Source organism: Manis pentadactyla, chromosome 10 (assembly GCF_030020395.1).
Source record: "Manis pentadactyla isolate mManPen7 chromosome 10, mManPen7.hap1, whole genome shotgun sequence".
In the NCBI taxonomy this organism is placed as follows: domain Eukaryota; kingdom Metazoa; phylum Chordata; class Mammalia; order Pholidota; family Manidae; genus Manis; species Manis pentadactyla.
Window position 1 is genome coordinate 92842836 of NC_080028.1, and position 24564 is coordinate 92867399.

General features: G+C 39.5%; 1 protein-coding gene across 8 annotated transcripts in view; it reads right to left on the minus strand.

Moving 5' to 3' along the window:
* The window catches only part of GTF2I (general transcription factor IIi), a 104566-nt gene extending 86607 nt beyond the window's left edge, over nucleotides 1-17959 (minus strand). For 3 of the 8 annotated variants that reach the window (XM_036887394.2, XM_036887391.2, XM_036887393.2), the window contains exon 1: nucleotides 1131-1208. The gene's annotated coding sequence lies outside the window, so the exon portion shown is untranslated. Of the gene's footprint in view, nucleotides 1-1130; nucleotides 1228-15395; nucleotides 15468-17281 lie in introns of those variants that run through there. The other 5 variants (XM_036887395.2, XM_036887392.2, XM_036887397.2 and 2 more) reach the window with 4 other exon arrangements.
* Nucleotides 17960-24564: the final 6605 nt, after the last annotated feature.

Here is a 24564-nt window from a genome sequence, read left to right on the forward strand (position 1 = left end):
TCCTCTTCTATGAATGGAGACACTAAATCAACTGCTTCCTATGAAGGCTCCTTTCACCTCTGACCTCTTATGAGCCCTCTCATTTTAATATAAGAGTTTGATAGACAAAGAAGACATAAACATCTATTCATCATAGCCATCGTGCTTTATTGTTCATCTTTTTAATTCACAACACAGTGAAGGAGAAAGTAAAAACCAGAAAAGCAAAATGGAAGGATCCAGGAAGCCTAGGAAAAAGACCTGCAAAGGAGATCGTATTCCATAAATTGCTTGAGTGATTTTAAACTGGGTGTGTTGGTGGGGGAGGGGGCGCGCATGTTATCACTAAAAATGAACGAGTAACCAGGACATGATCTTTCGTATCTATCATGTCAATACTCAGGTCTCCCAATAAAAGAGGCCATGAAACAAAAAATTTAAGCAACTAATACGGGACAGTCAGCTCTTTACTCAGAGGAATGCAAAGTTATGTTTGTACCTCTGAATTTCATTAGTAATATTGGAACAAAAAGGAAAATGACCAAAATGATCATATACTCCAAAAAAAAATAAATACCAAAAGGACGGGCCTTCAAATCTTTTTAAAAACTTTAAAGGACAGTCACTGAACTGAGAAAATTCACAGGCAAACCCATGTTAGACAAGATGATGACTTCGGTATCTGGATTTGTAACATAATGTACTTGCTCCCTAACTGTTTATCTCTGATGCTGTCTTGGTAAAAGAGGGCTGGTATGGGGAGGAGGAGATCACTCTTTACAAGGAAGAAGGCAATCATCCAAGGCAGAAAGTCAGCAGTCAAGTGAACAACCTGGCAGGTATTCCTCAAAGATGTTATGCAATACAGCAAGTCAATAGCCTTTGTAACATCTGTATTTAAATTAAGATGAAATGAAATAAAAAATCCAGTTCCTCAGCAACACTAGCCACATTTCAAGCACTCATGAGCCGCATATTAATGGCTATGGTATTGAATATCACAAATAACATATTCATCATCACAAAAACTACACTGCTGTAGAGATTACACTATGTTGAGTAAACTTAGTGGCACCATGGCAGTAGCTGCAGTAAAAGAATGAGCTAACGAAGTAAAAAGAAAACCAGGGAACATAAGCCAGGATACAGACTGTGACCATCTCCATGTAAGCATTCCTCACTGCTGATCTCAATGATTGATTTCTGGTACAAGACTAACCCCACAGAATAAGGAGCAAGGTAGATTTCCTGGGAAAATGAACACAGAAGTAGTTTTATGATATGTTAAGGTTATAATGCATCTGAGACATCAGGGACACGGGTTCTCAGGAATTTTAATCTAGTGAAATTTCAAAGAGACCTTCCCTCAATTATCAACTGGCATCAGCTACCTGCCATATTACACATTCTTACAGAACAAGGTATCATTTATACAGCTGTGTAATAGCCCATCAAATGGACTCACACAATTTCTCTTAACATCTTCCTAAGTATGGCTTGTCTTTTTATCTCCACATTTTAAAATTCTTGATACTGAAATAGATAAATAGCATGAACATCTTCATAGCTCATGACCCACAATGCCAAAATTATTACATTGCTACCAGAAATGTTTAAATATGAAAATTCAACAGTCTCACCAACATTTTGGAGTGTTATGACCTAATCATGATGAATACCCTCATTACTACTAAAATATCTGATTTGTTTGGTTATTACAGACACTTTTCATGGTTTTATTATTTGTATTTCTTCTTAAATAACCGATTACCTACTTAAGGTTCTATGTCCATTACTAAACTGATGTCCAATGACAGCACTACAACTACTCTAAAATTGTTAATTATGTGGTTGTAGCTAGCGCCTTAATTCAGTTTGTATATACACATTTCAATTCTGTATTTTTAAATGCAATACTGATTTTGTTTCAAACAATTCAATTTTCACTTTTATTTAACCACATATTTATGACAGTCTTTGCTCAATCTTATTTGCATCCCAGGCTTTCCTTCTACCTTAAATTAATCCTTTAGAATTTCTTTCTCATGGCAAACTGCTTTTGTATACTAAAAATTCTTTATTCTTGGAAGTTATTTTCAATGGAATAGGTATCTAGGTTTCTTTCAGCACACTGAGATTATTTCCTACTTTTGGCTTCCATTGTTGCTAATTCAGAAGTTACCTAGATTTTTTTTGCAGGTAATCCCCACTCCACTACTGCTGTTTTTAAGATGTTTTCTTTCTTTGGTTTCCTAGTTTTACCATGTGTCTAGATGTAGATGTTTTTTATTCAGCATGTTTGTCAGTCACTGGGCTTCTAGACTAGGGATTGGCATCCTTCAGTTGTGGCAAATTCTCAGCTATGATCTCTCCAGGTTCTGTTCTCTGCCCCATTCTCTATCTCCTGTCCTACCGAGACTCAAATTAAATTTGTTAGTCCTTATGCCTCTTACCCTTCTGTGTATTTTCTCATTTTTCCTCTCTGAACTAAACTTTATTTCTTTGGATTTATCCTCTTTCACTAATTCTTTCTTCATCTGTACTTATTCTGTTTATCACCCACTGGTTGGTTGGTTTGTTTGTAGGAGAGCAAGGCATAGGTTTTTATTTAAAGATAAAACCAGAGGACAGAGCTCCTGGCTCAAGCCAGGAAGGGACAAGAGTGTCCAGGGGTGGTGCATAGTCTAGGGGATTTATAGGCGGTGGAGAGACAAAGGGCTAGGGATGTACACCTGCTAAGTGGTCCCAAATGTTTACCTTTGAAGAGACATTTTCTTACCAGTCTTCCTTGTTATTTACAAGAAATTTACTGCTCTGATTGCCTCCCAGGATAGCAGCTTCCTGGTCTGGGAGCATATCACTCAAGGCTGCCTGCTTTGCTCCCAAGGTGGACTGAGTTATTGTCTGTTAAAGAGTATGTTAAGAAACTTACTTTTTAACTAATTGGGTTTTAAAATGCAATCTTATTTTCAAGATAGGCTCCTTCCTGTTTTTACTGTTGTTTTGGGCTTGCTTGTTAAATTGCCCAGGTGGCAAATCACTTGATAAGGGCTGGAGGAAGAAAAGGAGCACCTGGGTCAGTCAGAAAAATAAGCTGGGCCCAAAGCAAATCCCACAATGGATTATCCTGCTTTGTTTTTTTCCAGAGGCCCTCAACCTACTCTGTCCTTGTGGCAAAATTAATTTAGCTGCATAACCTTATTATATTATATACTTCTCTCATGGGCCAAGCCTCTCTAATCAGAGTTTGTATTGAGGCCAGGCTTATATACAGAAGATAAGGCACTCCTTTTTCAGGGTTTGGGGATTAAATTGCTCCCATTTCTTCAGAATGCATGCCAGAGGCGTGTCTGGTTTTAAACTTGAAGAGGATGCTCCCATCTCCAAAGTTATCCTGGACAAGCCCCCAAAATGATGCCAGGGCTCTTGTTCACGGAGTCCAAGAATGAACTTCACAAACACTCAAGGTAGGAGGAGCAAGGCAGAAGCTTTTATTTAGACATAAAGCAAGAGGACAGAGCTCCTGGCTCACATGAGAGGATAAGAGAGTCCCCACCACTGTTTTTTTTGTTATTTTCATTCCTAGAATTTCCCTTTGTTGCTATGTCACATTTTACAATTTCCTACTCATAAAGGCTTTGACGGTTGACATATTTCTTTAAACATCACCAGGGGTAGTTGTTTTATCATCTCTGATAATTTAAAAATCTCAAGTCTTACCAGGTGTGTTTCTGTTGTTTCTGGTGTTTTTCCTCATATTCACAGTACTTGTTCCTGTGTACACCTTAGTATCTTTTACTATGTTCTGGTCACTTTACATTAAAATTTTATTTTGAGGCCTAGGCATGAAAGCAGCTTCCTCCAGGTGTCTGGGAACCCTAGCTGCCTGGGATCACCAGAATCCAAGTTCCAGGCTTCAGGTTCCTTGGCCCATCCAGGGGATGTTCATCCAGAGCATAAATAAGGGTACAGGACATCTTACCTCTACATCACCCTTATCTAATCTGGAGTCGCAGCTTATTGAGGCAAAGGACCTTCTATTTCACCCCTGAATTTTGTGCAGATTCTGAGCTTCTACTTCTGAGCTTCATACCATAAAGGTTTTCAGAACTCAAGTTCATGCAGTGGAACTGGCAAATGCCTTCAGGGCAAAAGTGAGTCTCACTGAGTTCTAACTTTCCTTTTCATATTAGCCCTTCAAAATTCCTCTTACCAACTTTTTTTTATCTTTACAAATTTTGTTTTATAATTTTATTCTTGTTAGTCCCACCAACTCTGGGAACTACACCTTTTATATTCTTTATTCTCTAGAACAATTTCTGAATTAGCCAAAACTATCTTGGATTGCAAGGTTACAAATTCCCAAGTAAACCACCTCAAATGAATAAGCAAACTTTTGGTTGTTTAATTATTCAGCCTAAAGGCTGCACTGACTCCACACACAGCTAGATTCCAGAAACACATCTGCTGGGTCTCACTTCTCCTTGAGCAGAAAGATTTTTTTTCCCTAAGACAGAAAGGAAAACCACATCTTTACACTTACCACACACCTGTACTGTGATTCCAGAGGATGTAGACTATTTTATCTTCCTACTACTTTTTGCACAAAAGTTCTAGGGGGTTGTGTCAATTACTGTGGGTAGTCAGACAAGATTACTTCCGGTAAACAGTGATTAGCAGCCTAGCTAGAACCACAAAGAATAGGAAGGTAAGCAAGTATTCAAAAGGCAAAGCAGGACACTGTTATCAGGAGAAAAGGGATGAAGAATCATGACAGGTACACAAAACATAACAGCTACTTGAGTCTGAGAAATATCTTCTTTCCCACTTTTTCAATTTTCGTAATTCTTCCATTCTGAATGTTTTCTGATTTCATCTTTTTTGCTTCCCTGATTTGATTCTAATTCTCCTTTCTGAGTTTTAAAGATGAACTCAATTGGCCTGTGGCTGTTTCATTTATCCTTTACACTAGTCAGCTATTGTTTAACAGATGCAGCCCCTGCCTTTTCTCTCTCTGAAAACAGACTCCAGCATTTCTTTTAAATCTTCTGTTTCTCGTTGCAGATCAATTTCAGGGCTTAGGTTTATCTGTGTCCTTACTGTTCTGTTGTACCTCAAAATAAGCAAAATACCATATAAACGTTTTTATTTGACCATACTTCTGTTCTTAATTTACTGACCCCTGCTGTTAATGCTGAATGGCAAAATAATAAAAAAGTTTTATAGTGAATCAGATAGAGCTCTTGAAGATTTTCTCATGTGCCACCATCACTCTTAACAAAAAAATTAAGGTCCTTAATATTTTTACTATGGTGATCTTGAAAATACTATATTTTCAACATATTTCTGCTTCTAATTAAGCTTCAGATCAGAATGGTAAGTGGGGAACGAAGCATTAAGTCTGATCTTGTTTACTACATTCATGCCCTAGTTCCTTTTGTTTTATTGTTTTGTCGTTTTCAACAGCTTCCCATTTCTATCATACAATCTTAGATCAAGAAGAAAATTCAAGATTTTTTAGTGCAACTTCTTTGTTCCATTTGAGAATAAATGAGAAGTTCCCCTACCCAAAACGATTAACTGTCTTGCTAAGGTCATATAGACAGTTAATTTTATAATAAGCAACTAGAATCTGTATCTCCAAATTCCAAATTACTTCTTTCATGCACCATAATAATCACAGAAATGCAGATCATAAGAAGAAAAAGAACCTATGGTAAATCATTATACAGTGATTAGAACTGTAATACTAGGCAATCTTTATGAGGCAATAAGTTAACTGCCACTCATCACGAACTGAAGCAAAAGTGTATCTTACAGTGGACATTAAGACATACTTTATAAATTAATGTTAAGTCACATTCTCTTAAGATAATGAAGGTTTTGGGTCAAAGAAAAAAATAGGAATGAGTTACAAACATACACATTAACATGCACAAAATGTGGACAGGCACATCTGCCAAACATCCTTTAACAATGATAAACAGCCATGAGTGTTGAATTTAAACAATTTAACTTGGTAAAATTTTAGTAAAACCCAAGACCAACTCTCAAAAATAAGACTTAAACTGACCAAAACATTATTTCATTTTATTCTCAAAAAATGTTTCACAATTTTCTTCAGACTGCTAGTTACCTCATTTTCTTTACAGTAAGCAATTAAGATCTACCCCGTACATTTACTTAATGTACAGTGAAATGAACTTCAATATTGCAAAAATCAGTAACTTTCCTAACTCACTTTTTCTGTACTAGAGCCGTAATCACTAAACCCTAGGCACTTGGATGAATTAAAACTAAGAAAACCCTATCATCTCCATAGATGCTGAAAAAAAAACTAAGAAAACCTTTTAAATTAGCTGAAATATCCACCTCTAGGATACAGTCCATGGAAACCTTAAGACAGATTGAGACAGGTAATATTTGATTCTGTAATTACTCCACAACCTTTTACCAGGAAGATCCTCCATCCAAACTGAAGTTACTGACCTCTACTACAAAAAATGCAGCATGACTTTCCTATGCTATGGAGGCTCTTTTCTGGGCCAGGATTTAAGATGCTACCTCCCTTCATTTTTTTGTGTGTCTTCCAGTTGTCTCCAGGCTTTGAGATCTAATCCCAGGTTATTTTTTGGATATGAGGTAAAACTCAAATTTACCAATTCATTTTATTAAGAGCCACTAAAGCCAAGTTTCAACAAAATAAATGACTAAAGGTGCCATCATAATCTTAAATATACACACTAATATCTTTAGCAAGAAGTATAAAGTTTAAGTTCAAGTATCTCTTAGGGAAAAAGTAAAATGGGATTCAAACTGTTAAAAAATAAACATTTTTATAAAAGAAAGTAATTTCTTCCAAATGATGAGTACTAAGGAAAAGTTAAAATTCATCATCTAAGCCACTACACATTTTGTCAAAGATGGTGCCTAAAACAAATAGGAAGGATCTAACAGTTAAATTGGCTGACTTCATCCTTAATAACATTCAATCACATTAAAATTGGTTCAGGTTATCATGTAATACTATATTCTGGCAATCTTTTAGACTGCCTAAATCTTTCTACCTCTGAAACTGATGGTAATTATTACCCCATTCTACCTGCAATAACTAATTACTAAAAACTAAAGAATCTGTTCTGCACAAGAAGAATCTTACTCATCCCTAAAATGTCAGTATACATTTAGTTCAGTTTGGATTATAAACACAGAATTTATAAATGTCTTAACACTTTTTCCAACATACTACCATCTGTTCTAATTATATCCACATAGTAGCTTCTATAGAAAATATGTTTAAGATAATTCAATGGCCCTATTGTCTTACGAATGATACCAAATAAATGACTTGGTATCTTAATGTGTTTATTACAAAAGAAGGACATTTGCCTAAGACATTTGATGCAGCACACCTTTTTTAAACACCAGAACTGCTTACAACTTGGAAAACAACGTGTATTTCCCAAAATCACAGGATTATTAAGTAGAATCTAATCCATATCTGACTGCTCTTAATTCCCCATATCCTTTCAAACCACAACAAAAGCTGCAAAACTTAATCTTTTGATATTTTTTAAATTCTACCATTCACAGTACTTAAATTTTAGAAAAACATTAAGTTTTTATGGACTTAGATAACAACTACAATGGTATTTTTAAGTCCATGAATTATCTTCATCCCTAAAAAATAAAACAAAAATTCCCAGCCTCAAGAGAAAAGAATTCCTCAATTCCAAAAAAAGGTATTTTTCATCACCCTAAGTATTGCCACATAAAATACTTAACAAAGTTAAACACAGAGCACACCACCTTACCAGGTAATCAAAGTTAGTACTAGTCACAGGACAAAGGGACATCAAGTTTCACACCCAACAGAATGCACTGAGAACACTGATATTCCTGCCCCAAATGCACTGCACAAACCCACTATGAGAGAGACAGTCTATAAAATGACTGACCTGCAATCTACGAAAAGATCAAGGGCATGAAACTCAGACTGAAGAACTGTTCTCAAGTACATTAGAGAGAAAACTGAGTGAAATGTGATCCTGGATCAATAATGGTGACATTTGGCATAACATGAATGGGGTTTCGGGGTGAAGGAGGTTTGGGAAATTTATTTGCTGTTCCTATAACTCTTTAAGTTTAAAAGTGTTTCAAAGTAACTTTTAAAGCATTAAGTACATATTTGGTAAGCTAATTAAAATTTCTCCAATTTTTCTTGGGTGCTTGACTCTTGATGCTTTTCCTGTCACAGGTGGGAACACTAGACATGGGAGAAGAAAAAGGATGTTAAACAGTGAATTACAGATGACAATTTGTCTCTCTGACCTAAATAAACTGGAAACAGGCTGTTTTTCTTTCCTCCAGAATTTTAAGGAGGGAGTAACTGAAATGCATTAAGTAAATATATCCACAAATGTAAACAACACACACTTCATGTAGAGATCATCAAGTAAAACCTATGATGACCCAGTAAATCAGGGTCTTTGAATCTGGATGTGTTATTGACTCTAAGTCTGTAACCTGGGGTTGGAGTAGCAGAATCCTCTCATCCAGGTATCAAAACAGTGCCTTCCACACCATGTGCACTCAGAACATTTGCTGAACTCAAGTATGAATACTAAGCTCATTTCTTCCCCAAAAATTAGAATTTAGTCACACTGAATGCCACCAAATAGCAGATCACTGGCTACAATGTGTAAGTCAAAATGTGTAATTAGTAATTTTACCCCAGGTAATTCTACATGATTTTTCAACCATGTAGACACACACACAGGTAAAATTAATAGACAGTGCTCCTCAAATTTATCAGCTAACATTATTAGCTATGCTTAAACTATTGTGAGAACTGGGAATTGGTACACATGTAGTTAAGAGCATGGGCTCTGAATCTGACCTCCTACGATTATATTAAAACTGTCCCTTACCATGGTTTTTTGGATTAGTTAGGGTCTCAAAATCTCATTATCCTCAACTTCAAAATAGGAATTCTAACAGTGCCTATACCTTAGGACACAGGATTGACGTGAGGATTAAATTTAATGTAAGTAGTGCTTAGAACAGTAAATGCATAACAAACTCTCAAGAAATATTACTAGTTATTGTCACTGGAATTCTTGACCAACTCTCCCACTGCACCCCACTATCCCAATTTTGACATATCCTCCAATAGGAAGCTTGCTACTTTTAAGTTAACAATTGCAATTACTTGTCCAGTTAAAATTAATCCTTTTAATGAATCTAAATCAGTCTCTGTCACTTCCACCTCCTAAAAGAGCCTTCCTTGTTCTAAGAATGAGACCTTTGAATACACTGTGCTCCCTCCACAATTCTCTTCTTGCAACCAAGCACTCCCCCAATTTGTCCCACATTTACCTGTAACATAGTTTCCAACACATTCCTCGGCTGCACCATCCTCAAGGTATTCTCTAGTTGGTCCAGGCAATGTCTCAGAACGGAACATAACATTTGGGGTAAGATCAATTCACCACAGCACACACTAGGACCATAACTCCTAGAATTTCATTATGCTTGTCTATTAAACCAGAACAGTATTTTAATTCACATTCCAAGAGTTTATCTCTTATAAAATAACCTGTTATTTTTCAAAGGAGTAAGTTAGGTTGGTGTTTCACTCAGAGGTTGTTCCACATTTAACAAAAAATGAAGTATCAACTACACTGATGGACAGCGACTGCAATGGGATATTGGGGGGGGGACGACTCGATAATATGGGTGAATGTAGTAACCACATTGTTTTTCTTGTGAAACCTTCATAAGTGTGTATCAATGATACCTTAATAAGAGTGTATATCAATGATACCTTAATTTTAAAAAAAGAAAAAAAATGAAATATCAAAATTTATATTGTCAACATATATATTTAACATATACACTTCAGCAGACAGATGAAGAGCCAAAGAGCTCATTATTTTAGCTCATTTAACTTTCATTAATTTTCAGAAATGATGTGTAATGGCCATTGCTTAGAAATAAAATTAGAAATCCCTAAGACACACCTTTGATCAAAACTGATTTTTAAGTCAAGGCTTAAAAGTTTTCCAATTAGACTGTGCTCACATTTTCAGATACTAAATTTGTAATTTCTATCTGCTGAAATAAAGCTGGTAATTATGTCAGGAAAAAGCAGGTAATCGATCTCTCAAGAAGAAACAAAACACATTTGAAGGGTTAAGATCTGAAATGATCTAAGATCATGTCATATTTATATTTAAAACTTCCTACCCTCTCCACCCCATTTCAAAAAAAAGTTGATACAAACAAAAGAACTAATTTTTTTTTTTTAAGCCAGGTGAAAGGAAGAATGATGAAATACACAAACGCAGGGGAAAGAAGACCAGCCCCTGGTAGGCCACAAGTTCCATTCTTAATTTCACAGGAGCCAAAACAATGCCCTTGAAAAACAAACAAAAAACCCTTGTCAGCTACTCAGGAAGACTCAACTTAGCACTACAGTTTAAGAGAAAATTTTCACGAATATATTAATTATACTTTTAAATCAACAGTCCAGATTTTTGACAAGCAGCAGCTTCCTCTGCCAATATACAAAGAATGTGTCCCTTTCACCTTACTCCAGATTTAAAAATCATTTGGTATTGGAAAAGCTGGACCGCTTATTCTTTTTCTAACTTTGTATAAATGGGAAGAGGAAATGAAAATCAAGTAACTATGATCTAACAAGTCTATCTGTATTTTTTTAAAATATACTGCTCACAGACAGCAGGTAACAGCAAAGCTACTATGAACACCACCTTTGGAATCAGGAATTCAAGTTCTTGCTCCAGTACTAGAGATGGTTGACCTTGGGATTCTGTAATCCCAAAGCTACCAGTCAGGAAAAAGACAACATGTGTTCTGACCTCACAAGGTTGTTATCAAATGTACACAAATACCTAACAGTGTTTCACACAAATATTCTGTACATTAAGCATCTAAAAATTCACATTTTATTAAAATAAAATTTTAAATACAAATCCAAGTCTTAATGAAAAATTCCCAAGTAACTGTTCTAATTACCACAGCTAAATAAAATAACCTGTTTTCTGATGAGGCAGGAAAATTAATCAGAAAAAGTATCAAAGTAAGTCACTGCCTTCCCCCCCGTTTGTTATTTATTTTTCTCAACTTCACAGAGGTATGACATACAACACTGTCAAGTTTAAGATATTCAATAAGTCACTGCTTTGAAATAAAGCATGTGCACCTTTTAAAGCATGTATGTGCAAGCAGGAAAACTAGTTTATATCAAATGTATTCTTCAAACATCATGTGTTAAAATTTAAGTTAAAAAAGTAACTTTACTCCAAATACCTAGAAAAGTAAGCTAGACTATAAGTATACAAAACTAAAGATTTTTTATCCCATAGCTCTCACCAAACAACACTTGCTCATACAGTTTTATCTTCCAAGAAACAGATTGTGTTGTGGGGGCCTACGTAATACCTAACCCACCAAAAAGGCCCTCAGTATGTTGGCTAAGTGGATAAATGAGTACTCTTCCAAATGTGATAAAGGATCCCAATTTTTCCAAAGCTTACAATATAGATGAATAATGGACAATAACTCAGAAGCTCATTTTGCTATAAGGAAACGTTTTTTCCTTCAAATAAGGCTACAAAATAAAGGAAAAAATTATGAAATAAGTAAGACTCAAAAAGTGAATACCTAATTGTGTAAAATGACTAAACTACTCCATTGTTTTGTAACAAATCCTAGAAAAATTATTCTGAAAGCTTTATGGAGATTATCACCATTGATATGTATCACATTATTATGGAGAGTATCACAAAAATACATAATGAGAAAATAATTTTCAATTTATTATAAAAAATACTATCATCTCTAAGAACTATGTATGCAAATGGCACCAAACACACACAGGGATTCTCAAAAGGTGGGCCACCTATACAATCAGAATCTTCACAGCTGTCTAGCCAGGGTTCATATTAACCAAATCCCCTAAATAGGATCAAACTTTTCACTTCTCTCTGCTTCTACAAATACTATAATATAATCATATACAGAAGTTCAAAAAATTATTTCCTTTGCGATGGTGTATAACAAAAACTTCAGAGATCCAAAAATCTCTGTAAGGATTAAGAAGGAAATTCCTACACCTGCTACAACATGGATGAACCTCAAGGACATTATGCCGAGTGAGAAAAGCCAGACATAAAATTATAAATATTATGATTCCACTTATATGACATACACCTAAAACTGGCAAATTCATAGAGACAAAAAGTAGATTAAAAATTACATGGGACTAGGGGGAGATAGGAATGTGGAGTTATTGCCTAATAGATTCAGAGTTCCCATTTGGGGTGATGAGACAGATTTTAGAAATAGTGGTGGGAATTGTATAGCACTGTGAATGTAATTAACACCTCTGAAGTAAAAATGCTTAAAATGCTAAAAATGCTTACATGGCAAAAAAAGAAAGGAAAACAATAGGAGGAAGAAGTATAGCTAATGGATCTCCTTGTACCCCTTTGCCAATTTTCAAACTAATTTCAGAACTGGGGTCAATTTCTCTGCACTTTCCTCAGGTATAAAATAGATGTAATACATGCTGTCATCAGCCTTCGTCAGATTATTTCGCAAATAAAATAATGTAACTTCAAATATTCTGAAGTCTGGGGCCAAGACCACTTAAATTAGTAAATTTTAGTTCAGATCCAAATTTTGGTCTGGACACCTCACCTATAAAGGTCTATTAACATTTGTTATTGTCAATAGTAAAAGCTTTATCTAATGTAACAAATTCTGAACAATATTCAAGTTTTCACAAATCAAGTTTCATCAATCAAACTGTCAATTTTTAATAAAAACATTTAAGTGAGTAGGGCCTGGCCACAAGTAAGCTAGCTAAGATTTTCTTACCTCCTTTAATTGCCCTATAAAAGCAAAGAAATTGGAATTACTCTTCAACTTCTTTATTAGTTTTATCTCAAATATACCAACATCCCCAGTGGGGAAAAAGGCACCACCTCTACAATTTATGAGAGCTGAGGACAGAAAATAAGTGAATTTATGTGTAGGGGAACAGTTCCAGAAGGCTATTTTTCATATAAACTCACTATTCACAAGGTAGACATCATTAGTCTCCATCAGACAAATATGTAAGTTCTGCCTACTAACCAGGGCTCATTTTAACCAAATACCTAAATAGAATCAAACTCTGCACTCCTCTCTGCTTCCACAATTATACCATAATTTAATCATATACAGTACTTCCAGAGGAAAAAAAAAATTTCCTTTGCAATACTACATAAACTAAACAATCTCACAGTCTCAAGGGAAAAATCCCAGGAAGAAGTCCTTGCCCTCACAGAGCTTATATTCTCAATAGTTTGTGGAGACTAACCTTGTAGTCAATATCACTAGTAAAATTATTTCCTTCGAAAATTCAATTTCCCAGAAGTAGAAAACAGTATTTTTATGGCCAGTATTTATTAAATGCTTACTGCACGCCAAATACCATCCCATACACTTGAACTCATCCAATCTTCACAACCTACAAGAGAATAGGTTCTAATTATCATCATCCCCTTTTTAAAAATAGGGAAACTGAGGCAAAATGTGAAGTTAATTGTGTGAGGTAACAGCCGGAAGTGTCTCGAGCCACGATTTGAATCTGGCAATCTGACTTCAGAACCCATGTCTATACCTAATAAGCCTTACTCCCTCTTTCTATTATAAATTCATTTTGCCTCTCAAGTTACCCTTTTAAAATAAACAATTCTTTAAAAATCTTTAGTTTCTAATCAAGTTACAAACAAGGACCAACGAGTCAATCCTCCATCAACTCTTGACAATCGCTGGCTACAGACCAAACTTTCTCTTACTTTCCTACTAAGCCAGAGCGGGAAAAAGCAGAGCAGTGCCAGAAACAAAAAAGACATTAAGAGAAGAACTGCAGAAAGGAGGAAAAAAGAAAACAAAAGACAGCAACAGGAAAACTGCAATGGTGAGAGCTCCAGTGAAGGACATAGGAGAGGAAATGGTCAAGGAAGAAAGAGGAAAGAATGGAGAATTAGGAGTATCATGACAATACCGTCAGCACTTCTGATCATTTATCCACAACTTTTCCATTATACATACATCCTCTAAAATATTAAGTCTTAATTTTATTCCCCCAAGCAGGGAGCCTCAGCTATGTTTTGGTTAACCGAATATTCTCTTCAAATTGCTTATGCTGACATTTTAAGCCCACTGATCACAAGGAATCTCAACTCCATAATTACAATGAACTAATTGCATTTCCAACTTTGTTATTAAAAAAGAGTAAGCTTAGCCCAAATAAATGCATATAATTTATGAAAAAAATGCTACCAATGTTCTCAGTGGATTGCTATTAATAAAATTCTGCACAGCTTATCTTTCAGGTAAATTGCCTCTAACACATTTCTCAAAGTAAAATACTGTTCTCCAAGTATTACTTCTCAAACAACTCTCCAAACAATTGCTTTCCTTTATACAATCATAAAACTCACTTACCAGCATCTGTTTAAGCCAGTGATTAAGACAATTTCAGATTAATTATACTATAAATTATGAAGATTGCAATATAAAGACTCATGCTTTCGATGAAGAATGAAACAGAACTGAATTAGGTAGAATGCAATGCAAACAGGTAGTCACCAGAAAGTGACTTAAGGATTTAGTAATTTTTCAGCGTTTTATTTACTACTCATTTAGATGATACCCTGCAGCAGAGACCTTGTCTCTCCTGTGTTTTGGAACACATCATCCATTACCAAAAATAATGGAAATCGAACTGTAAACTAGCTGCTTCTACTACTTTTGAGTTTACTTTCCCCAGAAGTAACCCCATTATTAAAAAAAAAACAAGCCTTGTTTCTCAACACTTGTGCCCTAAGGAACCCAAAGGCCTACATTTTAACAACAAAATCTTTGTAACCTTGTTCTTAAAAGCAAGCCAAATCATTGGAGTTGGGGAGCGGAGATGGGGGGCGGGAATCCGGAGCTCTGGCTGCTCAGGGCCCCTCACACTCCCACCTCTCCACACCCCCCCACCCCCACCCCCACCCCGCAAACCGTGTCCCAACGTCAAGCTCAGGCCCTATTCATCCCTTCCGGGTTCCCATTTTGACTTTACGTGGTAGGGAAGGAATATTTCAGTCATCTCTGGATGACTGAGGAGATAATAAATGTCTGTGCCCTGAAAAAATAAATGGGGGGAGCCAAGATTATTTAGATTTTTAATTTTTTTCTGTACTTACGTCCATGGCTCCTTTTAAAACGGGAGACTTAATTTGTATCCACGGCTAACAAAAACGTAACTCTCAAATCAGTTTTCCGAGCAATCTATATAGTAAGCAATCCAAAGTTATTTTGGTTAACACGCAGAATAAATTTCCCTCACTTACAACTTAATTTTCCCCTCGGTGCAATTACGTCGAGCAGCCGGTAGCACGGCAGCACAGCAGCACGAGCAGCACCTGGAAAGTGGTTAGAAATACAAATAATCAGCCCCACCCACACCTGAGAATCAAAACGTCCAGGGTGGGACCCAAGCGCCTGTGTTTTAACATTCGGCCCTACCGTGGCTGCTGATGCTCACTGGAGTTTGAAAACCAATGACTTAGAGGTTAAGTCATATTGCCGAGGTTCAAACCCTGAAGTCAAGGTTTACTTTGCTGCGTAATCAAGAATAACTCTACCCAGACTCTCTAGGCTTGTTCCTCATCTATACAACGGAATTACGGGATTGTTCTGAAAACTGAATAGGAAAATATGTGTGAAGTGCTTAAAAGCGATGCCGGGTATAGAAACAGTCAAATGTTAGCTGTTGCTACTATTACATATAACGCACTCTGACAGTTGTAGACTGAAAGAGGGAGACAAACTCGGAAAAGGCTTAGTGAATTAATCCCTACCCATCCAGGAGTTTAATACCTAGTGACTAGGGCAGACACGTGTACCCGAGGCAGAACCAAACACCTCTAGAGGAAATAAACGCCCTCTTAGGAGGGGCAAACAAGTTGATTAAGAAACAACAAATTCTGGCTGAACCACCTAAGAGAATTAAAGAAGTGATTGCATAAGCGCAATAAAGTTCCACAGCCTGAAGAGAAGAAAAAGTCATTCCAGCCTAAAGGCGTGAGCACAGATCCCAAGACGGCGAAATCTGAAGCGCAAGGCAGGTGATCTCAGCGTCTGGAGATCTGACACCGCAAAAACACGTAGTTATTTAAATAAAAATCAGTCCCCTCGCATCACAGGCCTTAGCTTCGGGAAAAGGTCCGGCCTCCTCAGGGCACTCAAACGCACACTCTGCTTTGCAAACTAACTTCCGTTTTGTTTCCCAACACCCAAAGCCTTTTATGTCCAGTGGCCTATCAAGCCATTGTCTGCGGCAAAGTTGAACGCAGAGAGATAAGTCTGCACGGGCCCCGGAGTGAGCACTACTCCAACAGGACCCGACGGCTAAACATTCTCAGCCAGATAGTGGCGCAACACCGTTAACATTAAAAAGACACAACTTGAGTGAGCAAAAGTGGGAGGGGAAGGGAAAAAGGACAGTTTTTTTGTCTTCCTCCCCTCAATCTCCATCTGGGTGCTGCCGACTCCAGACGGCTTATTTCCATGGCCTGAAGGCTGAGGTTTTCCTTCCGGTCATTGTGCTTATTTCCCCCAAAGAACAGGCCCCGCGAGGCCAGCGCGCCAGCCCGGCCGGGACAAAGCCCACTCGGGGTTCCACCTGGGAGCCGGCAGGGGCGGGGCGGGCCGGGAGGCGCACCCAGACCGACCCGCGCCCGCCCGCAGGCCGCAGTTACCAGGCAGCACGGCGCCGCCCCCGCCACCCGCCGGCCAATCCGGCGCATCTGCTGCCTGGGCGCACAAGCCCCGGAGACACCAGGCCTAGCGCGACCCCACGGCTCGAGCCTGGCACCGCGCGCGCACCCGCACCGTCCGAGCCGGCCAATCAGCGGCCGGGCATGCGCAGCCTGCAGCCTCGCTCGCGCGCGGGCCTCACGCGTGAGGCCCCCCCCACGCGGCACAAGTGCGCGCACCCCTCCCCCACGCGCACCCAGGCGCGCGCATGCAACTGTCGTCCCCCGCGACCGCGTCTGCTTCTGCCCCACCCCCAACGCCGGCAGCCCGGGCAGGGGGGACCCGGGGTGCGCCCACGCGGCCGCCGACGGCCCCCGACTCCAGGCCCTGCAGGTCCCGGAGGGGGGAGTCTCAAATAAAGGCCCTACTCGTGATGGCAGCGGGGGCGGGGGCCAAGGATGAGGCGACAGGGACTCACCCGAGTGCAGCCGCCTCCAGGCAGCGCCGGGACCGGGGGTGCCGAAGGGAAGCGAGTGTGAACCTCGCGCGAGCTGCGGCCGCGGCGGAACAGCCTCGGGCTGAGGCAAGCTAGCGAGCGGGCAGGAGGTGAGAGGGCGAGGGGCCCGGGCGTCTCGGCCGAGCTCCTGTCACCGCCGCATGGCCGCCCCGGCAAGGCCTCGTTCAGCACCTAGATGCGATCACAGGGGACCGAGGAGAAGCCAGGGTAACCGTGGCAAGCAAGCGGACACGGCTAGAGAGCGCGTGCGGGGAAGCGGGGGGGCGATCGGTGGCCCCTTTTCTCTCCTCTCCGAGCTCTTCTCTCTCACCCTCCACCTCCTCCTTTTTTTTTTTTTTTTTTTTTTTGTTCCTCCAAGTCGCGTTGCGCGTGCGCGCCGGCAGCGCCGCCCAGCGGGAGTTGTAGTTTCTGAATCGTTCCCACAAACGCGATGGCGGGGGCGATGGACTACGACTCCCAGGAAGCTTCGCGCGGACGAGCTCCGAACCTGGGGACGCGGCTAGCACGGCGCCCGGCCCTCTCCGGCAAGGACTGTCAATGGAGGCGCGGGTGGTGGGAGCAAGAACATGGCTGCACCTGGGGCCTGCGCGGCCGCCGGGGTGGGGGAGGGGAGTCGGGGCGCAAATTCAGGCCAGAGGTAGCTGCACCCTGCTCCCTGCCGCGCTCCAGCCGGCCTCAGCCACTGTCCAAGGCTCGCACTTAGTCTTGCACCCGAGATTCCCCGCATATTGCGAGGCCGGAACACGGCAAAAGCTGGCGAACCCTAGGCCGGCCTGCCGTCCTCAGTACTCCTCTCCTCCTTCCTCCACCCTGCACCACCCTCCGGGACACAAAGAACTTCTCTTAGTTTTGAAAGCTTGCCTCAGAAGCGGCCAAAGGAGACAGGCGCCCCAACTTTGGACGGGCGAGGGGAGGGGGCTCTAATGTTTGTATATACCCACTTATGAGGCTTTCCTCACGCTCTCTCAACATTTGGAAGGAAAGTTGAGAAGCCATGGAGTGGGAGCGGACAACCTGATTTGTATCCCGTTTTGTTCGGTCAGCAGCTGATCGATTTACTCAAACTCCTCCCCCGGTTATTTTTTGCTTCTCAATTTTAATTAGTTCGTGAATTTCGGGAATGATGAGACATTACTGTTCACCCAAGTTAAACTCAAAAGTTAAAAAAAAAAAAACTAGAGATCAGGGATTTTTATGTTTACGTAAAGCACAAAATCAAGTGATTCTGTGATTTTTCTCCCCACCGGAGATTCGGGTCACACCAGCCGTCGTCCCCCTCCCCCTCCTCCTCGGTAGGTGGCGACCACGGCGCTTTTTCCAGCCTTTGTCGCTCGCAAAAAAAAACTTTCCGAGCAGCCAGTCTTTTGATGTAGGTCCAAAGCCTTCTCTTTGAATTTTGGTTCATGTATTGGTGGTGTTCCCCATCTTCTCTCTTTTATAGACCGCCCTCATCTAGAAAGCCTTTTGGATTTCCATGCTGTATTTCTTTAAAATAAAGGGAGAATTAAAAGATACCTGCGGAAGCAATCATTCCAGAAGACTTAACGCATTTTTATGATTTCACCCTACAATCCCTTACAGGCATTTTGTCCTCGCCTAATTCGATTTTGACTCCCCTTACGTCGAGTCTCTCCAAGACGTTTAGTTTTCTTATGAATGGTTTTCTTTCTGCAGTCGTATTTAGCACTGGAATATTTAATTCCGTATTTCCAGTACAACTGACGTATATTAAGGAACTAACGTGACTCGAGAGACGCCTACAACTCAGCTGGTAAAGAGCAGCCAGCCTAAAGCAGCAGTCAGATGCTTGTGGGCCTCAGTAAGTATGTTTTACAGCGGGACCCGAAGTCCTGGGTGGTTTCTTCAGGAGACTAGAAGGTTTGAGGACAGCGAAGGGAAAATTCACTCACTGCCTGTGGTGGAGTCATGGAGTAGCATAGCATTGGGAAGGTGCTGGTAAGTCAGGTGGCAAGGCAAAAGTTCGTATTGTCAGGATTACGCTGACATTAAAAACTTGTTAGGGAGATAGTCCCCTTGCTTCTGTGAATTTGCTTAACACTTCAGAGTGGAATTTTGCTGCTGCTTCATGAACAACACCAACTTCTTTGAGTCTGAAACAGTTCCTAAAACTGCTAAATCCTACAGCAGTTCCTAAAACTACAGCTGGCTTTGACTTGCCGCTAGACAGCTGCCCCATTTGGGACAATGAACAGTGTGCGGAATGGTGTGTGGTTTGAACAGTGTGGAGGTCAAGCTTTTTTCTCAGCTTACTGCTCTTGATGGGTGTAATCCTCAAATTTACGTCTCACAGTCATAAATAATGATGCTTTTTCAGTCCTCCTTAAGGCGTAGCTCACCACCTTGGTCATTGTTGATAGACTTGTTGCTATGTGTTAGCCAGTTTCTCCCTCACCTTATTGGTGCAGATGCTATGTTAACTACATGCCACTGTGGATACCATCTCTAGCACAGCCAGTTGTTTTTCCCACAAAGGACTGGATTGCTGTTTTCTTTGAATTGAGCAACAAATGAAAGAAAAATCTATTTGTACTTAGGAGTGATGTAGTATGCACTCTCCCTTTGTTTACATCACTCTCAACTTACTTTGTTTAGAATTACATTCAGCATAACAAGTTATGTGTACCAAACTAAGATTGCAGGAAGAGCAGATTCACAGCTCTTGACTCATGCTCACTTAAGACATAAGTGCACAGAGGCCAACAGTTGGCAGAATCATGCACATTATTTATTTCAAATATTTCTCTTTTTTAACGTTTAACCTAATATATGCAGTCCTGCAGATGAGTGTCCATATAATAGGACACTTCCATTCTACTGTATGCTTGTGGTAGACAAAAGTCAAGTCAAATGGGCCTCGACCAGGCTAGAGATGGCTCTAGACCAAGTATGAACTCATACACCAACTCAAATGCCTTTTCACATAGACTCTGAGCTCCCAGCCTTGTTGACTGCTTTTAGATAGCAAGTGAGGCGGTAATGTCTGAATATCTTCACCAGTCCTAAAGACTAATTACCTTCTCCTTGGGTTTTTAATACTTGGTATCAAGAGTCTGACCTCTCCGCTATGATGGGACCACCCATGCTGACAGAACCATGCTCACACCAGTTGGTCAAGGTCACCAGTGGTCAAGGTCATGGTTGAGAGATCTTTTAGCTCTTTTTAAAGACGTACTTTGGAATCCCAACTGAATAATCTTTTTGTGACTGTAGTATATTTTAGGTTTCCTAAAACTATAATTCCAGCAAAAGTTGAGATACCCTTGACATACCCATTTTTCACAACACATCCAGTCTTTTAGTGAATACAGGGGCCTTTTTTTCCCATAACTCTAATGCAGGCCCAATATCTTCCAGGTCCCAATTTTTTTGTTTTTTTCGTTACAGTATACATAATGCAGCATATAGAGACAATGGTATGTAAAATACATATCATCTGTAAGGTAGCAATTTGATCTTTTAATGTTCCCAGGTAGGATTTACACACCAGATCACATGGGTAGGGCTTCAGTGATATCTTTAGTTAGGTGGGAGTCTGCACTCCAGCAGATAAGACCTTTGTTATTACAAGGATGCTTTTAGAACTGATTATAAAACACTGTTTTGAAGGTTTTTTTGTTTGAATAATTTAAATACTTAGAATGCTGGATAAATGACCTTTTACAGAACCATTCCAAATCTGGAAAAAAATGAAATCCAAGTTATAATTTATTCATAATAATTAATAATGTAAATATGATCTAAATAGACCCTCCAGCTCTTGCCATGCCTTTTGTACAAACATCTGCCCTATGCAAAAAACCTACCATCCAGGCAAAGTCCGTTGAAATAAAGTTTTATTTATTGGGTTAACAGGATTTAGATGAATGCTATCAATTATATACCATTACGCTAATATTCCTGTAACAGTTGTGCAACTTTATTTTTTAAAAATAAACTATAGTATTTTTTTCAGCCTCCCTCAGGGATTTGGGGGAATCAGAGGATATGTAAATGAAAATACTTTATAAACTCTTAGTTAAGTGTATACAAATTAATATTAGATGGTGTAATTTAGCATTCAAAACATTGTTTTAAAGTACAGACAAAATCTGATCAGTCAGCATCCACCAACACCGAGACAAGACCCGCCATCAGCGAGAAGATCATGACTTGCTGAAAGTTCAGATGTTGGTTAGCATTTTTGAGCAATATTTTTAAATTAAAAATACAGAAAGACAAATGTCCATGTTTTTTTTCTAGGTAAAGAAATATATTGCTCATTTAGAAATGTTTTAGATTCTAATGCTTGAGAAAATATGCTTACAAAGACTAATACTTATCACTGGATTAAGTTGGACTTGTCCTATATGACTAATCAGGTGATACAACTCATTCAACTTGTAAGGAGGACATCCTTTCAGAATACACCTCTGTCAAAAATACTGTAGAGTACTCAAACTTTTGAGTGTAAAATTGAATCAAAGAAAGTTACTTCCAAATAAAATGCATAATCTACAGCTTTGCAACATATCATTCACAAAATGAAGAGAAAGAAAATCTAGGTTGAATGCTGAAAACAAGTATCTCCATTCCTTCCTTTTTTTCTCTTTGTTTCTAGTATCAATGTGATTGTCCATTTTTGTGATTCTTTTTCTTTGAATTTTCCAAGCCTTTCCTCTCTTTCTGATTAATCATAACCTTTTTATCCGCCTTCAAGACCTTGTGTTTATGATAACGAAGGTCGATATACTTGGAAAATTTTTGATCTAAGAATTAAAGCAATTTTTGAACAATGGATTAGAGGGAAAAGAAGCAGCCAGTAATAACTATGATGTTCCAATGTGAAATTAGCCCACCATCAATGAGTCAAGTACTTTTGTTTACCCAGCAATGGGAATATGTTTAATCATCTGCTGCCTTTCCCCTGAACCCAGGAAGTGGGCTGGCCAGCCTCTGGGTTATACCTTGGGCCTTAGACTGACTTCATTCCAGCAAACTGTGCTGTTCAATCCCAAATAAACTCAGGTTGGCACTAATGGGGAAGGTGAGGGGTGGTACATAAGCAACTGGAAAGAATCTGAGCACCTATTAAATTCTGTAAAGCCTGAGAAACTGTCCTCCAGATATGTATAATAATGACTAGCATTTATTGAACATTCCTTCGATGTTGTACGCTATGCTCAACGCTTAACAGATTTATCTCACAGCATGCTGCCAACAATCCCCTGTGGTAGGTGCTTATAACATCGCCATATGCTAAAAAGGCTCAGAGAGGTTAAGTTACTTAGCCAAGGATACACAGATGGCAAAATCCACATTCTAATATTAAATCAGTCTACGTTCCAGCCTGAATTCTTAACCTCTGCTGGCTATTTGTTCCAGGCAGATATGATAAGTGAGCTGAATACAAGGTACACTCAGGTAAATTGCATGAGGTAGTACAGGAAGTTTAGCGATTGAAGCAGGAAATTTTTTGTGGAGGGTGCATTTACAATGAGTATTAAAGGTGGGATGGAATTTTCTTAAATAATATGAATATGGTTTTAAAAGGGTAGGGGACTCTCTTAGCATTCTGACCAAAGACCAAGGTAACTCTAAAGGCGTTCTTCCAGAAAAAAAAAAGTCAAGTCTATATAGGCGTACACCCATCCTTTAAAAATGTACACAAATGAGATGATACTAAGCATATTTCTTCTATGTCCTTAAAATGGATATTTATATCATTCTGTTTTTTCATTGCAATATTGCTTGGCATATTTTTATGTGTATATATTTAAAACAAATTACTAGCAGCCAAATGATCACATAAAGGGATCTGTGCACCTAAACTTTTGATACACCTTGCCAATTTGCCCTCCAAAAAGATTTCACTAAGGCACCTATGTAGTACAAAAATGACTGTTTCCTCCACAACTGCCCAATTCCAGTGGAATGTAGCATCTTTTAGCAACTCTGATGCACATATTAATTATGAACAAAGTTGGCCATCTTTTCATGTTTTATTAACCGTTTATATTCATGTTTCTGCAAACAGTATTCATGTTTGCATTTTTACAATTAGGTCCTTTGCTTTTTTCCTTATTCTTTTGTTCTCTTCTCTCTTTATAAATCAAATATGCCTTTTGTTAGGTGTGTGACATATATTTTCCGGGTTTGTCTTTGGACTGTGACTTTTTTTGTGTGTCATTATAGTAAAGTTTAATTTTTCATACGGTCCAATTCACTCATTTTTTTATGTCTTCGGTGTTATAAATCAGTGTTGAGAAAAGCCTCTCCCAGCGCCAAGATACAAAGATCTAGATACATAGATACACTGATACAGATATAAATACGTAAGTATACACACACACACATTTCTCCCCACAGCAAAATTTCTCTATTGCTATCTCATCTCCCTGGGCTGCTTGCTGGAGGGTTTTCCGTTTCACGGTCCCCTTGGGGCGCTGCCTCCCGGTCCCAACAGCACGCCAGGTAGCCGCAGGATTATCCTCCCGGGGCTGGGCTGGGAGCTTCTCCTGCCGCTCCCCCGCCAGGGCTTTCCAAGCGGGGCGGAAGTCCTCCGCGGCGCCTGGGGCCCTGTCCTTCCCGCGGGCTCCCATAACAGGCTCATCGGCTTCCTCCGGGGCTGGCCGCGGGTGCTGGGTCTGGGCGTCCCTGGAAGTCCCAGAAGTACGTGGCCGAAGGAGGTTTTGTCAAGTGCTTAGGTCCTGGGTGAGGAGTGGGAGAAAGACCGGGCGATACCCCTGCATCCCACTGCGGTTTCTGGGTTGCTGCCAGCCAGCGCGGAAATCCCTATTTAGGGGATTTCCATTTCCCTACAGTTTGCAGACAGAACCTAACAGCTCAAAATAAAAGCCTTTTTTGGTCTGTCTGACACCTGAGTTTGTCATAAACTGAATAGGTTTCTGGTTTCTGGTTCAGTCGGCCTGAGCTTGTTTAGCATGAGTTAGCCTCCCAATCCTCATCCCAGTCCTCATCCCAGTCCTGTTCAGCTAAATAGTGAAAAGGTATTATTAACCTAAATAGTGAAAAAAGTTTCCTTTTAACATGCTCTGTCATTCTTTCTAACCAGTAAAAGAGAACGTCTCAGTCTGGTCTGCATTTAGTTTTTGTTCTATTGTACTAAAAAATACATAAAACTTACCATTTTAACTTTAACATTTTTCAGTGTACAATTCAGTGGTATGAAGTATATTCACGATGTTAATGTAACCCTCTCCACTATTGCCAGAATTCTGTCATCA